Raw genomic sequence first — 6,000 nt, 5'->3', positions numbered from 1 at the left:
TTGGTTTAGATGGGGTCTATCTGCACCTTTGTGAGAAAATTATGCTTTTTGAGACCTGACTCATAAAGGGAGGCCAGTCTAGGACTTGGGATATGTATCCCCATTGGTCCTTTTGAATATTGTTAGAGTTTTTTTCAAGTTTTAGCTTCTGGTATCTGGGCTCTGGATTTGAGCAAGTTTCTGCTTGTCTGCCCTTCATTCAGCACAGTGCACTACCACGCAATTGTGTGCCAAAGCCGGACAGCTAAATTTAACAACATTGCCCTTAAAACTCAGGCCGAAATATCCATTTATTGAGCTCCTCTGTGATTGTTTCTGAAAAGCCACCCCTAGTGACAGTGGGTTGGGAGGGTTGCCTAATGGTTAAGGTGTTTGCCTTACAAACACAAGGTGCAGAGTTTGAGTCTCACAAGGGATAATTGGCTAGGCTTAAAATGGCTCGCAAGGGCAGTTAGCCTAGTACTAACGTATGAACCTATGAACAGTCTTCAACCTAACATTATGGGCAGTTGGACTACCCTTGTTTCTACTGCCAACCTTATTGACTTGGGTCTCTTGAGGCAGTGTAGCAATTGTCTCATGTACACAGACAATCCTCTACTAATAACACAATCTAGTACAGAGTAAGAGAGAGAGATATTTACACCAAGAATCTAGAATCCATGCTCTCTCTTCCTCAAACCAGGAGAAGATTGTCACCTCATCCTCATATTGACATTGTACCACTACTCCTACACATACCATTACTCATACACATACCACTACTCCTGCACATAGCACTACTCATAGACATACCACTACTCCTACACATACCACTACTCATACACATACCACTGCTCATACACATACCACTACTCCTACACATACCACTACTCCTACATGTACCACTACTCATACACGTACCACTACTCATACACATACCACTACTTACACATGCCACTACTCCTACACATACCACTACTCCTACACACACCACTGCTCATACACATACCACTACTCCTACACATACCACTACTCATACACATACCACTACTCCTACACATACCACTACTTACACATACCACTACTCCTACACATACCACTACTCATACACATACCACTACTCATACACATACCACTGCTCATACACATACCACTACTCCTACACATACCACTACTCCTACACATACCACTGCTCATACACATACCACTATTCCTGCACATACCACTACTCATACACATACCACTACTCATACTCATACCACTACTCCTACACATACCACTACTTACACATACCACTACTCCTACACATACCACTACTCATACACATAACATGCATCAACCACATAAATCCACATATGCAGAGGTTTTCTCAGAAAACTTAGAGAAACACCAGATACTTCCAAAACACAAGATTGCTACATCTAACACATTTTCCAAAGTGCCCATGACACATATCAATACCAGTGTCTCACCCACCAAGCCCGTAAGAAATAACACTCAAAAAACAAGTTTTCTTGTCATTGGAGACTCATTAGTGAGACACATGGATACTCCACTCACCAGGCTGGGCAAGCAGAAAGTCACAGTCAGCTGCCTGTCCGGTGCCAGGATTCGTCAAATCATGCATGCACTCGAGTATCTCAACAGCAAGTACTGTTATGACTCTGCCATAATTCATGTTGGTTCATAGGTTCATAGGTAGGTACTAGGCTATTAGCCCTAGGGCCTATATAAGCCTAACGAAAAAGGTACCCTGGCTTTCACTACCCAAGAAAATTATTTTCCTGTGCCCCTGTCGAGCAGAGCCACAGACGTAATCCCTGGGGTGAATTTCCTATTTCCCATCCAATCATCAAGATTTTTCTTGAAGAGTGCTAATCAGGAGCTTTGTTTGACATAGATAGGTAGTCTGTTCCAGAGTATGGGAAGTCTCTGGGACAGGAATCTATCCATTCAGCATGTTCTGTTTATTGTGGTGACAAGGTTTAGGTCCCTTGAGCATGTAGCTTGGAGGGTCCCGCTACCTCTCGTTGGTGTGAATGACCTGAGATGTACCTCACTGGACTATATGAAGGGGGGACATGGTTGAGTTTCTAAGTATGTGTCCCAGGCAGGTATGTCCCTAGCCTTGAGCAGCATACTTAGAATGTTGCCACAGTATAAACAAAAATGATTGATGTCAATAATTGGCTTAGTTGTTGGTGTCATTCAAAGGGGATCTGGTTCCTGTCATCCTGGAAATCCATGGTCGACAAACCTCGCTGCTTTGCCAGAGATGGTTTGCACTTGGCACCTCTAGGCTTTTGGCTGCTAGGAATGCCTCTTGTCTCCCCCGTTGTGCCTTTTTTAGGCAAAGTATCGAAAACAACATTACTGACGTAAAATTAACCGATGTGAACAAATAAGGTCATGTTGCTAAATCCTAGGAGCTTAAAACAAAAACTGCACTCTCTGGAAGCACTTCTATCATTTGAAGATGTAGATGCCTGTATAGTCACAGAAACCTGATTTAAGAACTCAGAGAGTACACCAGGCTTGCAAGGCTACAATGCCTTCCACACCTTTAGATGGCAAAATGAATGTGTGAAAACCAAAGGAGACCCTGTTTCAAGTTTTTATTAGAGATAAATTCACCTCTTGTCTAGTTAGAATGGACATCTCCATGGAGTTACTCCAGATCCAAGACCCCCATTCAAGTTCTAGCCAGTTTTAGATTCCCCTCCATGGGTCATGACACCCATGAAGCCTACTTAACCAAACTGAAGACAATCTAAATTTTACCGGGCACTTTGGTTATGGGTATTTCAATTATCCCAACATCAACTGGGAAACCTACTCTAGCCCAATCTTGCTAGCACAAAAGTTCTTTGACTTTGTGAATTCAAATGCCCTGAAACAAATTGTCCATACCTTGACAAGAGGAAAAAACATTTTAGATCTGGTCCTCACCAACATGTCAAACAGGTGTACTTCTGCAACTGTTGGACCCTCATTAGTTAACACTAACCAGAAATCAGTCACCTTCAAATTAACACTAACACCAGAACTTACAAAGTGTGAAATCAGATTAACAAACTTCACCAAGGCAAATTATACCCTCCTAGGTGAGGGTATAAATGGATTCCAAGCCTCACCCCAAGCTGAAAGTGGTAACTATGCTGAAGCTTACACTAAAGCCCTGTACAATCACTTGCATAAGTTTATAAACCCGGTTGTACCAAAGAGAATTAAAGCCAGAGCCCCAAGTAAAAACAAGCTGCCATGATAGACATCTAGCATCAACATACTCTACAATAAATGCAAACATTTGCTGTCCAAGAAAACAAAGGCAAGGCCCCAACAATGGAAAAGTACCCTCCTCAGCCTCAACAGGCAAATAAAACAACCTGTCAATTCCTCCAAGAGCTCCTTTGAGAGGAACCTAGCAAGTACAGCCAAGGATAACCATAAGGCCTTTTACAGCTATGTACGTAACCTAAAGAGTAGGACCCAAGCTTGTGCAGAACTAGTGGCCAACGGTATCACACACACTGACCCTACAGAGAAAGAAACCTTCTAATGGATAGGTTTGGAGAAAATTTCACTCCCTTATCCCCTCCTAATTTACAACAAGCCCTCCACCTTGCATATCTGAAAAGCAGGTCGTCAAAGCCCTGTACAAGGCAAAAACCACAGCATCTATGGGACCAGATGATATCCTAGGCTGTCTTCTAAACAGGCTAAAACATGAACCAGTAAGTACCCTTTTCAATCATAGCCTAACCACAGGCTTTATTCCTATGGAATAGGAACAGCTACAGTTATTCCCCTGCATAAAGGTAGCCTAGCAACCGACCCAGGTAATTACAGACCCATAAGCCTGACCAGCCTCATCTGTAAGGCCATGGAACGTATCATTTATGGACCTCATAAATAAAGACATAGGTGACTGCCAAACCCTGGATCCTACCCACTTCGGCTTTGTGAAGGGCAAATCCAGCTTGTTAAATCTGGTAAAGGTGATTGATGAGAGCACATCTGTGCACACAGCAGACCTCGACCTGGCAAAGGCTTTCAACACAATCCCACATTCAGCCATTACTGATAAACTTAGAAAACCAAATACAAACCCCTTTGTTGTAAGATGGGTTGCCAATTGGCTCACAAACTGGACACACACACTATCAAAGTGGGTGACTCCATATCAACCAGCAGATCTGTTACCAGTGGGGTGCCATAGGGGTCAGTGCTGGGCCCCCTACTGTTTGGAATATACTTCTCAGAAGTTCATGCCAAAACTAAGGGGTGTGGCTGACCAAGTTTGCAGACGACTAAAAACTAGGTGCAATAATTAAATCCCCAAATTATGCCAGCATACTCTAGGAGGGTCTCATGCAACTGGTGTATTAGTCATGGTCTCAAACTGAATGCATAGAAATGCTTCATCATACTCTTTGTAGAAACAATGTCCTCTAACACTATCAAATCAACAACAATATCCTAAGTACCCATGAAGTGGTAAGGAACCTGGGATCAGAAGTTGACCACGACCTTAACTTCAACCACCATGTGACTACCGGAGTAAGGAAAGCTTTCTATGTAGCGCACTTGATTAGTAAAGGTATTGCCTTGACAACAAAAGAAGTTATAGCACCCCTATACTTGGCACTTACTGGCCCGTAATTGAGCACAATGCCCCATTCGGTATTTACCGTACTAAGCACCTGGAGCAATTAGAGAGACCTCAGAGGTTTCTAACAAAGAAGATCACAGGACTCCGGCATGTGCAGTACACAGACCGACTAAAGTCCCTGTCACTATACTCTGTATTATATAGACTTCTTAGGGGAGACTTATGCTTGGCTTACAGAGTAATCTCAGACCCAAACCTAATGAACTTGCTGCATATCTATAAATCAAACGGGATTAGAACAACTCATTTCAGGGACATAAATATGGGCTGCGATTTAAACAGAAAATGCTGGAGGGACAGATTTATTTCCCAGTGACTGCCGCGTCTTTGGAACAGGCTACCAATTCATGAGAAGCAGAGCACCTCTGTGACACTGTTCAAGAGGAATCTGGACAAGTGGATGGGGAACTATAAATTCTTATAGGGTTTAGAGCCCACAACCCTCCTGGACATGGGCAGTCATCACTAAATGCAATCTTGGGTATTGACTAGCATTTCTATGGTGTTACATTGGGATAAAATGGCTAGGCTTAAAATTACCTCCGGGTCGATAGCCTAGCAATCTCCTAGGATTCTATAGACAAGGTAATGTTAAAAGTAGACTGGAACAAAAGGAGGTTATGTGGAGCTCAAACTGTGGGTTGAGATATATCTAGATTTAAATAGCACTTAAGTTTGAAATGTTTTCTAGGCACAAGAAGATTACAAATAAATCGAGGGTTTCCATTATGTTTTTATAGCTATGCTTGAATTTATATGTTAATATATATTTTTTAGAAATTTGATGGTACTCATTTAAGTCATTTAAGTGCATTTTATTTAAGCATTTGTTGTTCATGTTATGTGATCTTAAAGTTGTTGTATAAATTAAGGTTGATTATGAATAGATGTAATTCTGAAGAAGCCCTTTATGGTGGATGAAAGAGTTAAATTAAACTGATGAAGTGTCATGGCTTTGGTGTTATCTTAAGTGTTGCTGAATTTTAACACCGGACGTAGAAACCATTGCTTTAGTTTAATTTTCTGCCTCCTCCATGTAACCCAGGTATTCAGACTGATCATCTTAGTGTATAATGTCTTATAAAAATCATTTGGGGCAGTATGTACAGATTTTGTTACTTTTATCTCACTCTGTAAAACTGCTTTCTGAGGCCAAAGTAAACTCTCAGGATGAATAATGCACACTTTAGGTATTTAGATAGCTAGATCCCTTTCTTGAAGTGATTTTACAAATCTGAATCATCATTCACAATCTGTGTTTGGGAAGGGAACAATTCAGCCATTTGACTCCATGAGATTCCCAATATGAGCAAAAAAAAAACCCTCTCCTCTCCACAAAATATATT

Source organism: Protopterus annectens, chromosome 10.part0, assembly GCF_019279795.1.
Source record: "Protopterus annectens isolate FY-2018-M chromosome 10.part0, PAN1.0, whole genome shotgun sequence".
Taxonomy (NCBI): domain Eukaryota; kingdom Metazoa; phylum Chordata; order Ceratodontiformes; family Protopteridae; genus Protopterus; species Protopterus annectens.
The sequence above is the reverse complement of the archived record's forward strand: the minus strand, read 5'-3'. Positions refer to the sequence as shown.